The sequence below is a fragment of the Denticeps clupeoides genome, chromosome 1 (assembly GCF_900700375.1).
Source record: "Denticeps clupeoides chromosome 1, fDenClu1.1, whole genome shotgun sequence".
Taxonomy (NCBI): domain Eukaryota; kingdom Metazoa; phylum Chordata; class Actinopteri; order Clupeiformes; family Denticipitidae; genus Denticeps; species Denticeps clupeoides.
The window spans coordinates 26,813,639-26,837,878 of NC_041707.1; the positions used below are offsets into that span (position 1 = coordinate 26,813,639).

The 24,240-nt window shown below is 39.3% G+C and overlaps 1 protein-coding gene across 35 annotated transcripts in view; it reads left to right on the plus strand.

Annotated features, from left to right (window-relative positions):
• The first annotated feature begins 1,797 nt into the window (after nt 1-1,797).
• LOC114786615 (receptor-type tyrosine-protein phosphatase delta) overlaps nt 1,798-24,240 on the plus strand; it is a 403,565-nt gene continuing 381,122 nt past the window's right edge. For 17 of the 35 annotated variants that reach the window (XM_028973883.1, XM_028973864.1, XM_028973855.1 and 14 more), the window contains exons 1-3: nt 1,802-1,989; nt 2,130-2,227; nt 2,326-2,362. The gene's annotated coding sequence lies outside the window, so the exon portion shown is untranslated. Of the gene's footprint in view, nt 1,990-2,129; nt 2,228-2,325; nt 2,363-24,240 lie in introns of all 35 variants that reach the window. The other 18 variants (XM_028974087.1, XM_028974106.1, XM_028974131.1 and 15 more) reach the window with 4 other exon arrangements.

Genomic DNA, 24,240 nt, shown 5'->3' on the forward strand with positions numbered 1-24,240 from the left:
ATAAGTGCTAAACACCTCTGGGAAAACCATTTCAGGTGACTACCTCTTGAAGCTCATCGAGAGAATACCAAGAATGTGCAAAGCATTAATCAGAGCAAAGGGTGGCTATTTTGAAGAATATAAAAAATATATATATAAAAACCTAGAATATAAAACCTTTTTTTCCCATTTTTTGTTAAATACATAATTCCACGTGTGTTCTTGCATAGTTTTGAGGCCTTCAGTGAGAATCTACAAATGTAAATGGTCATGAAATTAAAGAAAACACATTGAATGAGAAGGTGTGTCCAAACTTTTGGCCTGTACTGTATTTGAATAAATGTTTTGACATGCAACTGTTCAGGCAACTGCCTGAATTAATAATAAAAATAATGTTAATAGAAGGTTATTAGACATTAAAATAAATAATTGTTCTATAAATCAGGTCCATAGTTACATCTATAAATACATCAATAAGTGCAATAAGTGCTAAACACCTCTGGGAAAACCATTTCAGGTGACTACCTCTTGAAGCTCATCGAGAGAATACCAAGAATTTCTTGGTATTCTTGGTATATGGGGCAGTGGTGGCCTAGCGGTTAAGGAAGCGGCCCCGTAATCAGAAGGTTGCCGGTTCGAATCCCGATCCGCCAAGGTACCACTGAGGTGCCACTGAGCAAAGCACCGTCCCCACACACTGCTCCCCGGGCGCCGGTCATGGCTGCCCACTGCTCACTCAGGGTGATGGGTTAAATGGACAAATTTCACTGTGTGCACCGTGTGCTGTGCTGCTGTGTATCACATGTGACAATCACTTCACTTTTTTTTTTTTTTTATCAAATTGTTTACAATTACAAATGTTATTTAATTTGGAATCTTTGTATTCTCTTTTAATGTAATTTAAATGATGATAAAACTGGCATTTACTTATTCACTTTTGATTTGTATTACAGTAGAACAATATCAGTTTAATTCTTTACCTTCTGTCACTACATTGAAATTATACATTTGTTTTGAAAAGAGAACAATACAAACCTTTTTCTGCTCAATGCATTAAATCAGGTCTTGTACACTACACAGGTGTACGAGACCTTAACTCTTGTATTTGAAAACATCATGTGACCAAAAGTTATGGCATGCATCGTGATCCATTGATATTGAGGCACTGATAATCGCACTGATAAAATGAGGGGGTAAAATGGTTGTAAATTATAAGAGTTTTGGAATTATTAATCGTACATTGTATGAAGGGTAAAATTATCGTACAAATACAGTAATTATCATATGTCTGGCACATTGCCCAGCTGAGGAATTTGACACCGGCTACTAACAGCCAATGTTTAGCTAAGGAGATGGTGAGTGGGGATCAGCACACTGTACACCTGTACTTATATTTAGTGTTCCCTCATTTGAAAGTAGCATAATTACAATATTGCTGTGACAATAAGCAGCATAATTTCAATATTGCAGCATCAGCAATATTTCAGTTGTATTCACCACAACTGAATACAGTCCAGTCTCTCTGCCTTGCCTCATAATGTAGTCTTTCCTGGATTTAGCGAATCTGATGAAAGTATACGACTCTGTCCTGTTCTATTCCTGCAAATCAATTGGATCTTTAAGAAGATATTATGTGGTGGTTGTAAATGTCATAGTATGCTGTTAAGATGCATTTTTTTCTTTGGTACTGTACCAATACTCTTCTTGAATATATGCAGTTGTCTTATTCTAAATAAGTCATACAGCGCTATCCAATTCCTACACCTGTCATACCGGACTGGCCGTCAAGTGGCATGTGACGGAAATGCAGGTGCTCGAGAGCGTCGTATCAGGTCGGTCGCTCGCTTTTTGTCTCTCTCTCTTTTTCTGTAGCGAGCTCGCGCAAGCTTCCGTTCTCCCCGCCTGCAGCGCGCGGCAGTTTTACAGCAGGTCGGTCTGTCGGCGTCTTTTCAGTTTTCTTCAGCTTTCCTCTCTTTGCTGCCTTCTCTGTCGACATAGGAAAGAGAGCAGGTATCGTCCACCGCAACTCCGACTGTTGTCTTTTTTTATTTCGTATTTTATCTTCAGTCCGGAGATATTGGACTTTTTTTTGTTGGAGAGCTCGGCATGAACGGTACTGACCGGGCTGTCTGATGTCTTCTCTCTTACAGCTCTGTGTGTGGAATAAGAAATCACTCCTGTTTCCGACTGGAGAGAGAAAGATAGGACTCCTCTGGATTTCCGCTGGGTGTCTTTTCTGGACACCTTGGTAAGCAGAGATTTCCTCATAATAATGACAAGGTTAATGTGCATAAAGTGACCTTAGGTGCGCGGCTGATGATCTGTTTTTTGTCTGTTGAATTTCAGTATTCCGAGGCTTTGTGACCAGCTACCAGGATCTATAGTAAGTACGACTCTTTTTGGAGTTGGGCTGATGAGTGGAGATGATGTGTCAGATTTCCGATGAGCAGAGTGAATTCATTCTGTTGAAAACCCAACAGAACTGGACCATAAATCAGTTCTGAGTACGGTACAATGTGTGTGTGCAGAAAAATTGTCAGAAAATGGTGACATTTGATATATGAACTTCTAGAAACAGCTTGAAGTCTGCCTGTGTTTTTCAATGATCGGGGTAATTTAGGTAAATTCACATGTCATGTGAGAAGGTAACAGTACAGGGAGGGTATGTTTTTAAGAAGATGGTGTCTTGACACACCAACAGAGTGTTTGAATGCACACTGGAGCAGGTGGGTGGATGCTTGCAGATTTGTTTTTGGAGAAATTTTCTTGAACTCTCACTGCTTTCACTAATTTTGCTTGTGAATGATTTTATGTCTACCTAGTATAGAAACTTATGTATGAGAACATGAATTTCCAACTGTCCAGAGTTCAGAACCTTCCCCGCACTGTCTGGCAAAGCTGGGCATATCTTGGAATATTTGTGTCCAATCCAACCATGTTTCCCAATTTCTTTAGATTAAATCAGGGCAGTTCTCTGTCGAAGTGGGGCCAACATTAATTAATGAAAATGATGGGTGACAGCTGTTGGACATTTAGGCCTACTTGTTTTCATTTTCACATAAATCCTTTGGATGATTGATGAATGGCATTTAAACAGAATACACAGTGAGAACAGCTAATTTTTTTTTTTGTTATTTGGATCAACAGAATGTGAAGGAAAAGCAACACTGAAGTCAGATCTCTATCTGTAGTCTTTCACACATATCTTGGGGAGGATGGAGATAATATTTCATATTAAACCCTAACTATGAAATTACTGCTTTGAAATTACTGTTTTGGTTTGATCAGAGATCTTGCACATTTTTTGCCAACTTGAAGGGAGTGTCATGAGAATATGTGAATACCATTAGTTAAGTTTTTCACATGGGGAAAGGCTGTTTTGGAAATGAACTATATATAGGTCCAAGAGGACTAATGCAATAGAGCGAAGTTGTGAATTGCTGTTAAAATTTCTTTCTTGTTTCAAGGATCAACCAAATTAAAACCTTACTGTAATTACAGCATTGTAAGATATAATATTTAGCTCCAGAAATATATAAATATCTAAATATTTTTTATGATTATGGGGGATAAACTATTCCATATCTTTTCATTCAAATCTTTTGTTCAAAGTTGTAAATCATCACCATCCCAGAAACACCATGTCATTGCTATCCTGTGATCTTGACCTTGTCAGCTGTGACTAGATTTCATTGGGTTTACTGCGAAGACGGCTGATGTTCTTTCTTATGCATGTTTATCTGAAGTTGCAGTTTTCATTTGGCAAGTTAAAAATGATGTTAAAAACAATGTTAAAAAATACATAAGTGAAAAGGTTCAATTTTGTGCTTTCAAAAAATTATGGAATTAACAACCAGAGTGGCTTGGTCTGCCGAACAGGACATTTGTTCAACATGGATGCCATTTATAGGACAGTTTTGTGATCCTGAGGGGGATTTTTGAACTCTTCTGTCAGTTTATGTGGCTTATACCCAAGCATTTCCTAGCAATTTAAGAGTTTGCCTATTTTGCAAATTGCCACATCCAACAATTTCTGTCCTGTCGATGTTGGGAGTGGTACTGTTAAGTCAATGTGTCTGTTCCACATAAGTTGTTACAGGCATACTTTTAGTAACAGATAGTGATAGAGCAAAATTAGGTGAGTTTGGTGAGGACAGGAAGAGATATTGGACTTCTTCTTGAAAACAGTGCTCCTCTCTCTCGTATTTTCTGTTTCATTCCTCCTCTTTTTCTGCATTGCATTGGATGCAGCACTGAATCGTATAAAAATAAAATACTTGCATAGTATTTTTGGGCACTCTGTTCCAAATGTGTGGTGTGTTCCTTCTCCCTTAATTATCCCTCTCAGACGATATCTCAGCTCGGCTGGTGTCTCCAAAGTGACCTCATTACTTTTACCTGCCCCTTTTCTTCCCGTGAGAGATGGAAGCTCCTTGTAATTGTGGTTTATGAAATACTTTTAGGTGACACAATTGGGACGTAGTTGAGTGATAGCCCAGGACTGTCACAACAGAGGCTCACAAATCGGCATCACAATTTAATTATTGACAGCTTCATATAAACGTGCCATGTGTGGGTTAATTGACTCTGCTTGAGCGATATGAATGTACCAGATTCTTAAGACATTGCCATCTGTGACTCATAGTTGCATTATGCATAAATGACGTCACTTAATATGTGGCAACATTTAGATCAGCATCGGCACAATACCACTTTTTTGTCTAAAAATAAGAGCACTGGAGAAAAAGGGAACTTCTGTAATGATTTATTTGCCTGCAGTGCCTTTTCATTCTGTATGGTGAGCCTTGATTACTGCACAAACCTCATTATAACGGCAGTGTTGTACCTCTACAACACTCCCAAGGGCAGTTTTATAATGAGGAGATAGTGACAGGTAATTAGATACACCTGGACACAGTTGGGAAATTTGGATTCAGCCCTAAATAAAATGTTTCTCTCTGCTAGCATGATAGGAAGTCTACCACATGCCAAAAGAAATGCTTATTTATTTACCTGCATCTCATTTAAGGGGTGCTGCTTCCAATTTATGTGTGTGTGACGTCCAGTGGGTGCGAGACTGGTGGTATTATTTTCTGACAAAATACTGAGCATTTTTGCATCACTTCCCAATCTGTCATCGACCTGCACTCCCACAAACTCCTGCATATTATCTATTGTCTAATTAAAATATATAAATTCCATAACACTGGCAGTTGTCTATACTTACTTTGAGGAATCAAAATTTTGGTCAATTTTAGAATTTTAAGACTACAGAACACCCTCAAATTCTAAAATTGACCTAGATTGTGATCTAAATTGTGATCTAATTGACCTAAATTTTGTATCTAGATACAATAAACAGACCTGTGTATGTATCTCATAGCTTTTTTTTGGTATGACAGATGCACTTATCAATTTGATGTATGCATCTACTCATTGCACCTCCTACACGCTCGCATATTGCAGACGTTTACTGTTCACACGTTTACCCATCCCCATCTCTATTGCTTTACAGGATAAAACGTATTACCTGCATGTCTGCCTAAAGGTTTAATTTGTCTTCAGCACAGCAGCACCTGTATGTTGTGTTGTTTAGCGACTGCTTCTGCAAATTCTGGGTGACACCACTGCCATTAGGGTGTGTATTCAACTTGACCAATGAGAACCTGAGCTCCTTTCATTATTTAATTAAACCTCAGGTGCTTTATGACTCCTCAGTGGCATATAACAGATAAAATTTAAAAGACCCTGGAATTGATTTGGCTGTAGAGATCAGGGAGAAATGTAGTCGATCTGATATACAGCTGATCTGTGGTCTGTGGCCTGTGGCCTTTCACAGCTGAAGCTGAGCATTGTTTTTGGGCAGAAATGTTTTTGTAAACTACATAATAGAGTTTGATGGCAATTGCTTATGGAACAAATTGACATTTTATATGACACAATTTTGAATTATTTTCGTATACTAGACTCCTCAACCAATATAATTAATCTTTTTATTTTTAATTAAAATAAATGTTTTTTTAGAATTCCATTTTGTAAAATCATTTTTTTTTTACATTTAAAGGAATCTGTGTGTGAAATCTTGTCTTTTGCAAACAATAAAAAAAGACCACCACATACTGGCCTCAAGGGGTAATTAATATATCAATATTAGGTGTGTGTATTGGCAAGGATCTCACAGTACAATAAGTATCACAATACACAGTTAACGATACAATTATATCGTGATATATTGTCTTAATGTTCATATTGCAATATGTTTCAGTTCAGTGTAAAAACAGAGCTGAAGTACAAGATTTTATGACATAACAGTAATTCAAAGTACCCAGCTGTGCAGCACCATCTACAGCAGTGGAGGTTGAAGTCGCACACTGAATCTCATCTCAGCTGACCAAAAACACTCAACAGCACCACCCCATGGAGTAAATTTGTATACAAAAATATTGAAAATTGATGTCCATGTATCGATACAATATCACCCCTAAATAACATCAAACCAAAAGTAATGTTATGTCAGCACTGTCAACCAGAAGTAGAGAGCCCATTTTGCAGTGACGTAATTGTGTTTTTACAATACTATTGTAAAAAGGTTAGTGAATTAATTATTTAATTGCACGACTGCTTTCCATGGTTCAACTGGTAAATATATATATATTTTTTATGCTGTTTGATACAGCTGCTTCCTGTTGTTTGACAAGATATCAGGCACAGAAATTGTTTACAGATACAGTTCCTTCTTACATTGTTTCCCACGTTTTCAAGGATGTATCAGGACTGGGTTTCTCAGCACACATATGTTTCATCTGAGTCTAACTGACAAGCCTTTTTTCTTCAGCTGTTTCCTCATTACATCATTTCACTGGGAGGCAAGTGGCTACTGAGTGCAGCCTGCTATCCAGGCTCAGCCAAGTGTGCTGAAATATCCACCTCAGCTCACGCTCCAGGCCAGATTCTTCTCCTCTGCTGTTGGATATTGTTTTTTCCCCAAGAAAACCAGCACTTGTCTTGTGTGGTGGAAAGGGGCTAAGAACAATGTCTTAAAAAAGTAGAGAAGGAGTCTGCCGCTTCTGGCCAAATCTAACAACAAAATATGAGCAAGAGAGAAAGAAAAAAATAGCACTAATTAGTGCTATATGCTGATGTGGTACCGAGTTGCTTCAGTGTGCTGTATGTGACCTTATTTCTTGTCTAAAAATCTGGTGGTGCATCCTTTGTCTCCACACAGTGCACTTTTTATAGTATCAGAAAAATGCAATACATAATCTGCGGGGATATGTGAGGGAGGAATGCAGTGAGAACAACGAAATAAAGAAATAGAACAGGAAATCGGAAAAAGGGACAGGCCCACTCTCTGAAGTCTGATGACAGTACCTCAACTCTTGTGAACAAGAGAAATCAATTAGACGCAAGGATGTATCTCAAGGCGAGCTCACATGGGAGAACAGCAAGTAGCTTTGCCCTCCCCTATAGAGGGGAAAGAAAAAAACAGTAGAGGCAGGAGCTTGGCTCTCCAAACTCTGAGATGTGCCATCTGTCCACCTTCTCTCCTCAGTCTCTCTCCTCGGCTTCCTCACCTCTAAACCACGGCATTCAGTTTCCGCACCTCAGAAAACACTTCTAATTAAACCCCCAAGCTTCTTCCTGTTCTGGCGCTGATGCAGCTGTGCATGATCTCTCTGTCTATTTCTGTGTAGCTTTTGACCTGACTATGTTCTCCATCACAACATCACAACTGACAAATATTTAGAAGGTTGAGGAACACAGTATTTGTAAGTTTTTTAATTAATAGGGATACTTTGCTGAAGTGAGACTGCACTAACAAAGGGCTGGAAAGTGCTACCAAAAAGAAGCAGGATAGCTGAAACTATAAAGAGAGAAAGAAAAACATAATGTACCAGAAAAGTCTTGAATCTGCAAAAAAAAAAACTAGCTCTTCTATGAGGGATCCTCTGATGGACAGAGAGGATCTCCATTTTTCAGTCGATTCAGCTACATCTAATTTGGCACTTAATAGCCATACATTATATATTTTCAGCAGACCTCTCTTAATTGAATGCGAAATTTGAGAGTTATCTGCTAATGAAGTTTAATGTATATTTCATTACAAAGGTCCCAGTTCAGAGCAGGAGTACAGTGCTGCACTCTCTGGTTCCTGTGCCCATGGCCTGAGGCAGCAAGGCAGTTAGCTGGTGCTGACTACAGTAAAGGGTGAGCGGGTGTGATGATACTCGACCCAAGATATTATTAACTACTTAGCCAAACACTGATGAAGACGCTCTCTTGAGATCTGATGTAAGGAGAATAAAGAAGACTGCGGTTTACCAACTCAAGGACCCCTATTTCAATATTGTTCTGTACTGAGTAGCTCAGACTTTAGTTCAAGTTTGAACATTTGACACACAGAGAGAGAGAGCTAGAGACAGAGATATTTTCTCAACTGAGAAAAATATTTCAAAGAACTGTGTGCCTGTTTTTTATTCACATGTGTTTATTTGTACACAGCAATATTAAGTGAAAGTGAAGTTAATTTCCTGCCCGATATGCAAACATCATGAATGAATACCAGTCAGAGCCCCCCACACAATCATCTGCAAGGAGGCCTTAAGCAGTCCTCGGTTTCCTGAGCATTCTGCCTTCTTAAGACCACATACAAAAAGCACCAGGAGAACCACCGAAGTGGATTGCATCAGCCTCAATGTTCTACCCTCTTGCCATGCAGACTGTAGTATTTGTGAATGTGTGTGCATGTTGGTAGATTTCTGCTGCTGAGCGCAAGTGGATTTATTATTTTATACCTTTCCGTGTGACACAGCTCGTCCTCCTCCACTTCCTCCTGTCTGTCTCTTCCTCACACTGCTGCTCATTTTTTATATTTATCCTCCTTGTTTCAGTTTCCACTGTGTGTCTTTCAGCTGTATGACAGGGATCTGTCAAATCCTGCAGTCACCTTTTTAATTATGCTCTGCAGAACACCTACCCAGCTCTAGGAGCACATAGACAGAAATATGAAATGTTGTGGTGAAAGTCCAACATTGATTGCTGTTTTTGGAGATTTGTAATTATTGTATTTCACATTAGCAGAATTTTATGCATTTCTAAATGTGATTGTAAAATATGGCACAAAAGAGAGCAGGCCCACAGTCATCTGTCAGTAGGTGTATTTTTAGAACACCAAAAAAACTGTGGTGTGAAAAACTCTGCATGTGTGCACTAAAGTCCAAACAAGAGGCTTCAAGGCTCACATTGTTTTAAGCAGAGGAATATGGAGTGTGAAGAAAAGGACCATAAAAAGCAGTTTGTGTTCCCTGCTGGATCAACCGAACAGAAATGGGGATGCTGCTGAAAACGTGACCAGAGGACATGCTCGAGGTGATGTCTTAATTGTTGATACATGGTTTAAAATAAATAAATAAAACAACGCACAAAGACACAGGGCCGTTGGGCTTCTCGCTTCTCTGTGACAGGTACCTGTGTTTCAAATGTGCTCAGTACATACTTAATCATTTGACATGATTTTTTTTAATCCTCCATCCTACCAAGCAAAAAATGCATTAGAAATAACATTAGTGTCTGTTAGGCCTGAGCTGAAAAATCAATGTAAGGTGAAAATTTAATTTGTCCATAAAGCCTTTAAGCAAAGTGCTATTTTAAAAACAGATCTCTTATTATCCCAGAAGCTTGAAGTGATGTGGGGAGAAATTGATTCAGGTTTGTTTTCTATGGAGAAGTGAGGGAAAGGAAAGAGAAACATTTGAGGCTGTGCAGGCTAATGCAGCACTCCTTTGATTGCTTAATTCTATTATAGCACACTTCCTTATCAGATAATAAGGAAGGTTAGAGTCTTTCTTTACACTGATCAATCTTTCCATCTGAGTAGAGCTTCTGTGAGAGGGAGATGGTCCAGCTAATGGCTGAAAGAGAAAAGCGATGGCATCCGGTGCAGAGATCGAGCAAGTGAAAAGAAGAAACGAGAAAGCTATTGAGCTGATAAGTGAATGAATGTGATATCATCACATTTAAGGTGTTTAGAGTTAGAGATAAGGTCTGATTGATGCATAGAATGAGTTTCATTTGATGGAATGTCTACCGTTCATCAGTTTTCATGTTAATAAACCTAAATAATCCAGGAAGTGATTGTGATAATTAAACCGGGAAGGGTGGGGGGGTGAGTTGGGGTTGTTGAGACCCTATAAATCTCACATACTTTGTTTCTCAGAAGATTTTTGGTCCTGAGAGCATAATAGTTTATGTCAACTGACTCTAAAAGGTAGGATAATGCAATTGCATGCAACCAGATGCTTTGCCCTGAGGACCTGCCATTTAAAAGCACCTTGATTTGTATATTCATATATTGCTCTACAGGATTTACTAATTTGAACCAACCTTTAGGACAACATAATGGTCTGAAGATGCTCATCAGTAATATTTATACTAGTCTTTTGTAGTTGTAGTTGTAGTTGCTGTTCTGTAGCATTTTAATTTGTGTGCAGTGATCATTAAGAATTTTTACATTTCCTTGTGTCCTTTGCAACAATTGTGTGCCAGTACCAAAGCAGAATGAGGAGATCACAAGAGAACTGGGTAATTAAGTAGTAGAAATAAGGGAAACATTTCCAAAATAAGTAATGAACCTTTTCTGCATCCAAGTCACAGCAGACTATTTCCATGCCAAAGTGGTTTAAATGGATTAAGTTTGTGTATCATTGTGATTACACAGTGCTTGCATGGATTGGAGGGAGATGAATTGTGTTGTATGGTAGTGCAGCTAACTGTTTGATGGCCATTTCCTGCTAAAAGATGAAAACACATACAGGAAAAAGAGACTTAAATGGAAATTGTACTTACTGGGTTTGCACCCCAATCCTGTTAATGTCAATTGATGCAAGCAACTTATTCCTGGCAGCCTTTTTATTTGGCTTATCTCACAATTTCTCCTCAAACAGAGCTTATAGTGTAGGTTAGGGCTGCATGATATTGGGAAAATATGCAATATTGTCATGATCCGGGCCGGCAGGGGTGACTCCGGGTCCGGAGTTCGGACCGGAGTTTCATGTTAGTCTTGTGCAATGTTCCCTGATCGTGTTCACCTGTGCATAGTTATATAATTGTATAAAGCTATCCTGTTCGCGGTCAGGTCATTGCGTGGTGATGTTCCCCTGTCTCGTCTACTATGCATTAAACCCCTGTCCTGTGACGTTGTGCGTATGCGTCCTCCTTCCTGGCCATGTCCAGCCCATCATGACAAATATTGTTGTTGAATATTGTGATAACGATATTTATTGCAATATAACATTTCTCTAGAGAAATGCTTTTTAAATTATTATTATTATTATTATTAGATATTTAAAAAAAATGATCATTCTAAAATAAACATGTAATATATAGTCATCTGATCTAATTAAATCTAATTCAGGCTAAAAAGAAACAATATGTCAAGGAAGTTGCAAATATTTAGACATTATGCTAAAACATTATGAATGATTTAGCAGATATTCTGATTTCTGGTTTGCTGTTACCATAGACCTGCCAACACAATATGAATTGCTTTCAAAGAGTGAATTGCATCAAGAGTGTCTTAAAACAAGAGCATCTTTTAAACAAAATATTTCCTTGCCTTGCCTGTTTTTTTATATATATATATATAAAAATATTATTAAACAAAAATTAAATAAGATAATACTATTAAACAAGGTGTACAGGCCTCAAATAAATTGGTATGTAGTGGAAACACTAACATATTGTCAACATTCGCATAAATAAAATTTAATATTAACATGGCCCGGTCTAGCCAATAGCATTATATCACCTTCTTGGGAGGCAGGTATAAAGATAGTAAGGGCCAATATGATTGGCACATAAATTAATTCTGTGTCCAATCGCGATAACAATGATTTTCCGATATATCGTGCAGCCCTAGTGTAGGTGGTCTCAAAATTGTAGATTTTTGCTATTTAGACCATTGCAAGCCTACAGTGTCTCACATTTTGATAGTGGAGTGATCTAACTGATCTGTGCTGTAGCTGAATTTCGAGAGGGTTGTCTATTCAGGTTTTTGACTGTCTTTTTTTTTTTTTTTTTTTTTTTTTACATTTAGCACCCTGTTTATGGGGAATAAGTTTCTTTAATGTGAATTAAAAAAATTATCCACAATTTTGTCTGAGATAAGGAAATGAACTTTGTCATTCAGCTGCGGCTGTTTGAAATGACCATATAGGCAGATATGTATGAGGATGAAATGAACTCTCTCTTCCACCCTCTGTATCTCTCTCTCTCTCTGTCTCTCTCTCACACACACAGACACACACACACACCTTAAACAAAGAGGATGATTCTGTAAATATGTCTAGAGAACTTGACTGTGATTCTCCAGAGATCCCATTAAAGGCACATCCACTGCAGGGGTTAAACAGTGTGACCTTTCATACCTCATGACTATCTCCATTTACTCCACCTTTTCTCTGGAAAGGTACTTTTTATTCTGTCATTAATAACTCATGCAGTCTTATTCTTCAGAACATTTACTGATTATGGTGCCCAGATTTGTCTGCCCTGACATTTGCTAAACTTCATTAAAAACAAGTTTAGCAAATGTCAGTAACTCAGGGTTGAAATGTCCATAGTTTGCAAATAAATGAACCCTGAAAACATGAAAACTTTTGACCATTAACCATCATAGTGATCTTTTTTCACTTTAGGAGTTATGGAAGATTTTAAGCACAAATATTAAAATATGGCAATTTACAATGCAATATTCAATCAGAGCATGCAATTGTCAATTCCGTTAATGAAAAAACATAATGGTATTTTAATGAGTCAGACATTGTCTGAAATGTGTGGATTATGTGTATGTTTATGTATAAATGCCCTGTGAATTTGTTCTTATAAGAATCTAGATCTAGTTCCTAGCAGCTGTAAGCTACATTAACTCATCATATTTGCACACACCTTTCAATGTAGCAATCAATTAATAAATTCATGATTTTTTCATACAAACATATTTAGCAGTGGTTCTGTGCTCTGTGGTTCAAAAAGAGTCTCTCATTTGTGGCTCACTTTGTGGATTACAGAGTGGGCAGTAAGTACTGAAACATTTTTATTGTTCTCTGTTCTGTGAACATTTGTCTACCAAACAAAAGAAGCAAATATTGTCATCATACTTGGATTTTTTATCCATACCGCTATGGTTTGATGACAAGGTGTCTTCTCACACCTTGTGCTGTTTTAATTGAGTGAAAATGTTGAATGTAGCTTATTTTTAGACAATACCATTATTTTATTTTACCATCTGGAAATATCTTAAATGGATCAAGTAGAGGGGTGGTAAGTCTGGCAATCAAAAGTACTGTACTTTTTCCACTTGGGGCACATGGGAGCAGACAGATTTTTTTAAAGAGGCACTTGTTTTCCATCAACAGGATTGTTTTTTTTATCAGCAGTTCCGATTACAGAGGAACAAGATGAGGTAGTGTATTGGTATTCTGCTGTAAGATGCAGTACAATCTCATTGGAGAACCTCAGCAGAGACACACCGATGTCCAACTTTAACATGTGTACTGACAAATTGCCCAAATGATTCATTGATACTGATACAGCACCAGCCCATCTCTTCCCTATCCTGAGCCTCCCAACCCATTTTACTTTTTCACCTCCTCACAACCTCCCTGGACCATCCTTCATTTCACTCCATTATGCTACACCTCCCTCTTCTGCTTGAACACATGACAAACAGCATATCCAAATGCAGAACGCAACATTAAAACTCCAATCTGCCCCTGCAAGACGATGAATATTTGATAAAGTGTCCCTGGAGGTTTATAAACATATTTTCAATGGAGAGTGAGAATGAGACATAGACAGAGGGGGAAAACAGGCACAATATGTTTCCACACATCTGCTATGTTCTGACATCAGCATGGGCATGGACATATGGGGCCGCATCAGAATCTCGTGGTTGTAAACAACTCACCTCCTAAAATGGTCTCAGCCACTGTGTCCAGCCAGAGCTTCCCTTTATTACCATACTGCCTAGATTGCTGACATAAATATGGAGTGTACCAGATCTTGTGGTGCCATTAGCCACTCTTTTACTGCAAGGGGCAGACATCTCTGTCTCTCTGTGTGCATACACACACACACACACACACACACACACAACGATTTGATTTTGCTTATGTGAAGAACATCTGACAATGCTGGGGTTTGGGAACAGTTTTTTGTTTCAACTTGAGTGATGCAGGGCTAGTTTGTGTTGTGTGAGAAATGTACAGATGATCTATACATCCATGTTTTCCATATATTCTTTTCCCCTTTGTTTCCAAAGAGCAGCTGGTGCTGATGCAGCTTAATTGACAAAAACAGGACTACGGCGGGACAATCTCTCATACCACTGAAGTAATGAACTGCTGTAAAATGAAGCGGCACTCTAGTAACTGACATTTATTTAGTGGAGGAATGTTTTCCTGTTTTAAGTTTATATTCAGCAGCACAAAACACAACACACAATGAAACATCCTGTTTCCTGTAGGAGCATTTCAGGTTTCACTTGGCTGAAACCTACCTGGTAAGTTATACTCTCAGGATTTAATGCATATAGGGCAAACATGGCTTGCAAGCAATTTGCTTAGCTGTGCTATTAGAAAATGTAGAGAAAATTGAGTAAAATACATACCAGGTGGATTATTTGTCATATACCCTCCTCTTTCTTCAAGTGTTATTAAAATATGAAGCGTGCTCAGCAGGACCCCCTGGGACTCTGGAGCTTGGACAATAATTTATGCAGGAAAAGAAATCTATTAGAAACACAACTGGCAGGTGATCAATGCAGCCACTGATTCCTTGTGACAAGACAAAGCTGTAATGCAGTCATTAGCTGTGCAGACCACACTGAAAAAATGGTGGCATCATGTTCCTTCTCCTGGTGCTGCCATTTCTCTTCTCATGGGTTAGTAACGTCTTGTGATTTGGATTTATTTTGTGCTTTATCAGTAACAGATATTATGGACGGAGAAATGGTATATATACACACATATATACACACACACACACACACATATATATATATATATATATATATATATATGTGTGTGTGTGTGTGCACGCGTGTGTCACGTGACCACGAAAATGAGCTCAACACCTGTCGTCGCCTCTCTGTCATTGTTTGGCAATCACCTGTACCTCCAGGCTACGTTCTACAAAACCCACTCATTTTGTCCTAATTCTGCCTCCTTTGTCTTTTTGTGTGTTTCATTGTGCAAGTGTGGTTGTGGCTTTGACCGGTTATCGCTTGTAGAACAAACAGGTAGTGATTCACTTGCCCTTTCCACGTCGCTACCACTTTTTTTGTCTCGAACTACACATAATCTTTCATCTGTCCTTTCCTTATTTGTGACGTGATATTTTTGTTTTTAATTTTGTCTTTAAACAGCTTGTAGTGTAACACATTCTCCTATAAAGACAAAACCCCACTACTGTTGTGTCTCTGAGCAAGACAAAGCAAGAGTTACTCCAGGGGGACAGTCCCTGTAAATACTGATAGTAAATTGCTCTGGAAAAGGGCATCTGCTAAATGCATGCAGGTCTAATTTGTGCTGGCCTTTCCTATATATGTACTACCCACTGCTGAAGTTGTGAAAAGCTCTCAGGTCATCTCCTACATCATCACCATATGCTTGTTTTGTCTAATTACCCTCATGTGTTTACCTTTACATGTAAGTAGGAACCATATTTTTGTTTTATGGGATTAATGAACAAATACAATTTTTTTTATGAGCACCAATTGCCAAGATACTCCATGCATTGTGCCAGCTGAATGTTAGTCTTTTTATACCTCAATATCCACTTTAAATCAGTCTCAGGATGTGCTGCTTCAGAGGGTTTTTTTTTCTCTTTGATGTGCCATCCCGGGGAATTTACAGACATTGGAGGAGAGGCAAATGTATTCTGTGAGCATCCAGCATGTTACCAGCTATCTGCCTCTGGTGTAATGGGCTGCTTTCTCAAATGCTCCTGATGCACCATAATCGTTAACTTGTCTCTTGGCAATATTAATAGGATCTAACTGCATTGCATAGACACCTGGATATCCACTTCTTTTCTCAATGTGAAACGGATGATGGGTAGAGGGAGGTGAGGGTAAATACATATATATGAATTGCTGATAACACACAAACTACATATCCCACAATGCAGTGCTTCAGTTGCCTTGCTGAACACAATCCCATAATTTTTGGCCTGGTGCATGGTGTTGCAATTACAAAACATCAGACTTACAGCCATCAGACTTACAGGATTGAATGGGAGAAAGACCCAGTCTTACTGGGTGGTTAAAGCCTGTAACTAGCCCTAACAGTAATTTGGCTGTTGGCTGTTGCAACATGCAAATGATCATCTGGGCTGTTCTGTGTAGGGACTCAACCTGCACTCCACACAGGTGGAGGCATTGTTCTGCCTAGAGGTTTTGTAGGCAAAAGTGAAGTGATTGTCATTGTGAAACACAGCACAACACAGTGCACACAACGAAATGTGTCCTATGCTTTTAACCAATCACACTTGGTGAGCAGTAGGCAGCCATGAAAGGTGTGGGGACAGTGCTTTGCTCAGTGGCACCTCAGTGGCTTGGATTTGAACTGGCAACCTTCTGATTACGAGAAGGCCACCCGCAAGGCCACCACTAACCCCAAACGTTTTGTAGGCAAAAGTTTCATTATACACTAAAATATACACAATCTATGATAGTATGTGTTATTGAAGCAGATGCTCTGAGCAACGTCAGATTTGAAATTGTGTGTTCATGTTCATTTTTTTCAAACTCTCTTTTTTTTGCTGTTTTACACTGGCCGTCTAAATTAATCATATATCAATTTTGAAAAAAAAAATAAAAAATCAATACTACAGATTTTCTGTCAAACCTTATTGTGTGTGTTTGATTACTTCAGGACATGGAATTTGCCCTTATTATCAGAGAGGTGTGTGTGTCTACGCATCATATAGATAGACCTCATATCACTTGAAGGTTGACGATTACAATAAGACAATACATGCAGTCCTAGCAGTTAGTTCAGACTGAAACAGGTGATTTATGCACTGCAGTGTGCAATAAGTTAAGGAGACTGCTGGGCTCAGGTGGGCAGTCAATGGAATTTGATGGTGTGTTTGAAACACTGAAAGATGAAAGTGGAAGCATTTTGGGGGTTCTTACCAAGGAACATGTAAGAAAAATTAACCATACTTATTGAGACTAAGATTAGTGGCTGCACCAGTAAAAAAAAATAACATACCGCAGAATAATAAGATAAATCTTGTACAATCATTATTGGAACAGGCATTATGGTCTTTCTGGAATTGCTGGCCCAGGCCTCAGTCAGCATTGTAAAAGATACAAAAAGGTCAGCTCTGTGCTATTAGCCATTGTGCAATAAATAAACATATATAAATAAAATAGTCCTGGTACTTAGCGATCTAATGAGACAGCTGTGGCCATCAGTAATCGATGTGCTCGGGAGAGCGTAATCACTAAAGGTTCCTCAACACCGCCTAATTGGATGTCAGTCATTTATGCGAGTGTGAGAAGGAAGTGTTAGCCATCTGGTCATTACCATTGATTTTCTGAGGAGGCCTTCGCAAATGGTTGTAATTTTGCTCTCGCTGTCATTGTCACTACGGCCGAGAGACTGCTTCGTGGCGTGAAACATGGCTACCATCGATCTAGGCATACGGATGGGAAACTGAAGGATGCTCCTGTTGATGCCATAATCCCAGGTAAGTTATGGAGCGAGGAGCCACCAATTAAGGAGTGGGCGGTGCTCACACATCCATTTTAGAGCCCAGCTCTCTGGAGCAAGGATGTTTTTTAGAACCATTAATTGTTTTCTGGTGTGCCAAAATTTCCAAAGGAAACACACTGCTAAAAAAAAGGGAACACAAAAATAAGAAATCATAGATCTGATGAATTAAATATTCTTATTAAATACTTTTTTTCTTTACATAGTTGAATGTGCTGACAATAAAATCAAACAAAAATTGTCAATTGAAATCATATTTATCAAGCCATGGAGGTCTGGATTTGGAGTCACACTCAAAATTAAAGTGAAAAAACACACTGGCTGATGTCCATAAAACAAGTAAAAATGAGGCTCAGTAGTGTGCATGCATAGTGTGTGTCTGGTCTCCACATGCCTATATGACCTCACTCCAACCCATGGGCAGCTCCTGATTAGGTGGCAGACGGTCTTCTAGACCTGGGCTAAAGTTTTTGTCTTTTTATGTGGAGAATGGGGGGGGTCACTGAAGCCATGATTAATTTCCACATAACTCTGAAGATGAAGGCTGTAGATGAATCAGGGTCTTTTTTGGGTTAAATTGCATTTTTTAATATTGAGTTTGTCTACCTCCAAAATTATGCAGTGTATCAAGCCCAAGCAATGGGTCATACCCCATTTCAGCTCATGGTGGATACTCTCTTGTGCATGGGTATATGCGGTTCACCACTCAAACCCCATGTTTTAGAGGCCTGGAGCTGTGCCAGGGCGCTGTGTTTTTGGCAGGTGTGCTCAGTACATCGTGGTCTCTGTGGTCTCTTTTTTTCATCAGCCTTTTTAATATGTGGAGAAAACTAGAACAAATATCACATTTTATCACAGTGTCCAAGGTCCTTCAATGAAAATAATAATTCCAGCCACTGTGGTTTGTAAACTGTATGTTTTGAATATTTTTTTCCACTGATCTATTCATTTATTTACTTATTTACTTGGGGTGGGGTGCAACAGTTTCAGCAGGGTATCCAGTGTCATTACTGGCTGAACTTCTCAGCTTCCACTGCAAGAAAACGTTCAGAATATTATTTTGTTATTTTGCTGTGGGCGCTCATATTGTGTGGTTTATATTGCTTAGACTGTTTCTTTTATATATATATATATATATATATATATATATATATATATATATATATATATATATATATATATTATAAATAAATAAAATAAACAGAGAGAGAGAGAGAGAGGTGGGTTTTATATACATTGGTAGAGCAGTCCCACAGCCCATACAAAAACACCACCCAACATATACACACACACACACACACACACACACATATATTTATAATGTGTGTGTGTGTGTGTGTGTGTGTATATGTTGGGTGGTGTTTTTGTATGGGCTGTGGGACTGCTCTACCAATGTTAATGCTGTCATTCAAGACACTCCCCATCACAATCTGGCAATCAAAGTACTGCTTCACAGTGTCATGACTTAATTAGACATATCTTCTTACATTTAATTACAGTGAGAGTCCGGCACCTCAGCAGAGCTGCTCCTTTCCTCTTCTCTGTCCTGCCCGGTTGACTCCCATAGCCCCTTATTCTCAGCTGTATGGTTGAGAAACTGCTTTACCCCAAAGGGAGTACAGTTAAGACCTGAAGTTTCAGCTCGGCTCTGCACCATCTGCGCTCCTCTGCAAGCTGCCATCGTCTCTTCCAACTGTTACTTGGCCTTCCTCCATTCTCTCATGTTGTCCTGGGCGGATGCCTGGTCGTTAGTGTGTGCCAGCATGTGAAGTGAGCGTCATGTGTCAGCGCATTTCTCTCGACTCATGCAGCACCAGTATACCACTGCTCATCTTTCACCAGCAGATGACAACAGGCTTATGGCATCTGTGGAGCTTCATGGGTGACTGTTCACGACAGGATACACGCACATCCTTCTTAATGATCACTGCTTAACTAAAATTATGCAAACAGCGACTGACCCCACATTATTTATGGAGTTTTTTTAAAGGCTGCTTCTGCAAGACGAGACATAATTTTATAAAATAATTTTATGTAATTGAAAAAGAATTGGTGGATGCAATTTTGGGTTAAGTGTCTTGGGATTTAAGCGGGATTTGAACCTGGGTTTTCTGGTTCATAGGCAAGTGTGTTACCCACTAGGCTACCACTCTGACATCCATTGTACATAGTTCACCCCTACACCAGAAGAAATAGGTAATTGTGATGCAATACTGTATAACAGTCAGGAATATCTTTACTTAACAAAGTATCTGAACGTATCTGCACTAATGATGGACCTGAATGTTTTTTAATCAGATATCTGCACTTTGACTGTCAGGATTGACTGCACCTGGACACATCACCTGTGCCCAATCCTCCACCCCTGTGCCCAATCCTCCACCCTCCACCCCTTGTGCAGCGGTGACATTTTAGTGAACTTGACCTGGCAACTGTTCTTTGTAGTTTTGAGTTCTGGCAATCGCCACATGCCTGTGGGCTAGTTTTTGGTTTCTCCTTGTTATTTCCCGTTTCTATTTTATAATAAATACTTGGTTATATTATATCCCGCCTCTGTGCTTCCTTCCCCCGTCAGCTCGCCGTCGTGACATTGACAGACAGTGATGGTGTGGTGTGGGCTAGATGCCGATATCTCAGTGATGATTCACTGTAGTCTTTTATTTATTCAGTTTTTATATTCTCCGTCTCCTGTCCAGCACACAATTAAAAGCTTGCTACTGCGTGCTGACACAGGGCACAGAGAGATACGGTCCAGAGGGACACCACTCATATCTCATTACCCATCAGGACATGCTGGGACTCCAAATAGGGGCAGGTTAAGGAAACAGCCCTCGTAATCAGAAGGTTGCCGTAGAAGGTACCACTGAGGTGCCACTGAGCAAAGCACCGTCCCCACACACTGCTCCCGGGCGCCTGTCATGGCTGCCCACTGCTCACCAAGGGTGATGGGACAAATTTCACTGTGTGCACCATGTGCTGTGTATCACATGTGACAATCACTTTACAAATATGAATTTTTTAGGAAAAGCTGGAAATTGCGTGATATGTTCTGCACTGTGACACAGACACTGGAATGTATCCTGTCACAGAAGTATCAATAGAGTCTGAATTTGCATGTGCTGTCCAGTATGCTGGAGACACAGGCCGGGAGCAATGTATACTTGTCATCAGCTCTGTATGCTTGAACTGTGCTGTAAGGTATCTTTGTTTTCAAGCAAAAGGCCTGCATGTTTCTGCACTTGTAGCTTCCCACAATTGTCCACAATTAAACAGATTTTTATCAATTGCTTTTCATCCGGGCAAGTGTCCAAGGAATTCTGGGGAGTTTGGGGTCAGGTGTTCTGACAATGAGGGTGGGATTGTACATTGTCTCACCAGTTGACCCCTAGCATAGCTTTGTGTCTTTTAGTCTGACATCATCTGACCAGCACACACACACACACACACACACACACACACACACACACACACACACACACAATTATCATTTAAAGCCAGGGATAATATATGCTGTGAATTGATCGTGCTAAGAATGCACTAGGATAATCCTTTGTTGTGTTATTAAAAGCCTTGTTTCCACTATTCATTTAAATGTTAAATCAGGGTTAGAGCTATGAAAGCACAAAGTAAGATCAGAAAAATAACTTGTTCCTCTTCATTACTAATAAATCCCCCTACCCTACCTACAGATTAGACAAGTGCATGTGACAGCAAGCTGTGCTTGGAGATTGACTTGAACATGGAAATGCAGGAAGTGCAAAAATATGTATGTGTCTGCTTTTTCCTCACTCTCCCAAGCTTGGCTTTGGTGATGTTTTTATATATTAAACTGTACGTATTCCAGTCAGCAATGATAAAAATATGATGGGGATTTTCAGATTTCAAGTTCTAGGAATATGAAATGGATTGTGTCAACCTGTTTTCCCTTCAATGTTGATGCTAAGCAGTTTCATTCTAGAGAGAGGGAGAGAGTGATTATGCCTAATGCTGTGATCTGTCATCTAATTCTGAACAATATGCATTTAATTGAAAGTACCCTGGCTAGCAGCTACCATGAATCCTGGTATGAAGACAGAGATTTAAATAGTCACATTGCTCTATGCACATAAATAAATATATTATTTATAATATGCTGCAAATTATGCTGTGTAATATGTTGAATAAAGGCCTATAAGACACATTTCACAAAATAATAAAACAAGTAGTTATGTGTAACGCACACATTATGGTCTTGCACAGCGGGTGTGGGCTTCTAAGTGAGAATGAAAAAATATTTTTAACACCTCAAGATTGTTCTCTAGTTCTACAGATTAACATTTCTCCCTCATTATCACCAATGAGCATGCACCTCACACTTTATAGCGTGAAAGATTTCATTAGAGTAGCTTCTTAATTATATAGGTGTTGAAATTTAATTAATGAGAAGGAGGACTGTCTTTATTATTCTGGCACAATTAAGACTAGCAGGATAAAAGTGAAAACATGAGGCATCTGATATTTTTTCCTGCCATCTTCTCCCCTACAAGCAATTAAACCTCCACTTTACTATCCATCATGTTGACTGTTGGGTGAAATCTTGAAAGCCTGCTTTTCTTCTTGCAGACCCACACTGCAGTGTCTCTTTTTGTGATGGTTACAGACAGAAATTTGCTGATTTGCTTTTTTTGTTTTGTGAACATATATGGCTCCACTTTCATGTAATAAAACACATTAATGTGCTTATAATGATTTGGTCTTTATCCAAAGCTCAGTGTAAACCCAGCTTCAAGCCTGCATGGTGTTCTCCCACTGATGCTCTGCACAGTCTGCATGCTTTAAACATTTGCTGTGGCAGGTTTCACACGCATTCCTGTCTCCTGCCCACACAAACCATGTCCCAGCCCCTTGCTATTATACAATCTGTGCGATGATCTCAGAGACAGAGAGTCTGCAGAAGTAAAGCAGTGCCAACAAGCTTCCTTTTAATGTTGGAATGTCCAAGTCCCTGTGTGTATGACTGGTGCAGATGTTTTTGTCACTCTATTGTCACAGTTGAGAGGCAGAGCAAACAATAGCTCATGAGTTCTCAAGAGTTAAAAAATTAACCAAATATCATTGTGAAGCACAGCAAGCACAGTGAAATATGACCTCTGTATTTAATCTATCACCTTAGTGAGCAGTGGGTAGCCATGAAAGGTACCTGGAAAGCAGTGTGTGGGGACAGTACTTTGCTCACTTACACCTCAGTGGCACATTGGTGGCTTGGAATTCGAACCAGCAACCTTCTGATTATGGGCCCGCCTCCTAACCCGCTAGGCAACCACTGCGGGTCATGTGTGATTGAGAGTGTTTATGAAAGTGAACGTGAGTGCCCCAACACAGCATAATACCGTCACATTAAAGCAGTTATCATCTTACCTGTAGTTGTTAGATTCTATTGCATTCTAGAATCTGTTCATTTCTGTTACTCCAACTGGAAGCATCCAGCATGTAGCTTCCACCATGTCACACGGAATTCTCACATGCCATGCATTTATTGACTATAAATTTGATTCAGTGCAAATTGCACAGCATACATTACGTAGAGCCGTTATTTTTTAGGTTATGCTGGCAGATGATAAAGGGGATGCTGGCAGATTTGGACACAGTAGTCAGAAGCTTGTCAGACGCAGCGCATATGAACAGCACTGAGGCAGTTATCTTTGTCTCATGACATGACTTCCTTGTCATTTCTATGATGCATGCACAATGTATGTATGCATGTGTGTGCGCATGTATCTCTTGTACCACATCCATACAATGATCTCATAGTCAACTGATTGTAATGTAGTGAAGCTAAATTAACATACCTTATTCATCAGCCAACCTTTTTTTAAAATCACAATCAGTATTTTCTGTGAGAAACTGTCTCTCCGAGCAGTTAGCTTTGACATTTCTGCCGTACCACCATGCATTTTCTAAACAGTACAGTCAATAATACATATAGTAGCTATTTACAATAGCATATTATTTGTATCTGCATATAGCATATCATACAATAGCATATTATTTGTAGCTCTCCTGGTGCTCTGTGGAAAGGGACCTGTTTGCAGTGGGATATGAGTCAGTCTGCTATGGCTTGTAACCACCTGGCCTGCCTTGTTAGGCACTTCCACCCTCCGGAGGTTTATGTTGCAGTGTCTCTAAGATCAGCCAGACCAGTTTTTGGAGAGGTTGAGTTGAGCAGATCCAGATGTAGGGTTGTCAATCACACCTCATCGTAGATACATGTTGCAACAAGATGGACTTTTTAAAATGGTGTTGTCCACAAAGATATTTTCTGATTGTAACTTTCCAGTTGCTGCTGGGTTGCTTCTTGGTTTTGGTATCCTTGAGGAACTGTTGAACTAATTTTTTTCTAATCTTTGGGTCATTGTCTTTTTGGAACCATGTTTAAGAGTGGGATTTAGGTTTCTAGGGTTGAAGACCCTTCACAAAACATGATGGCCCTGAAGCCCACCAC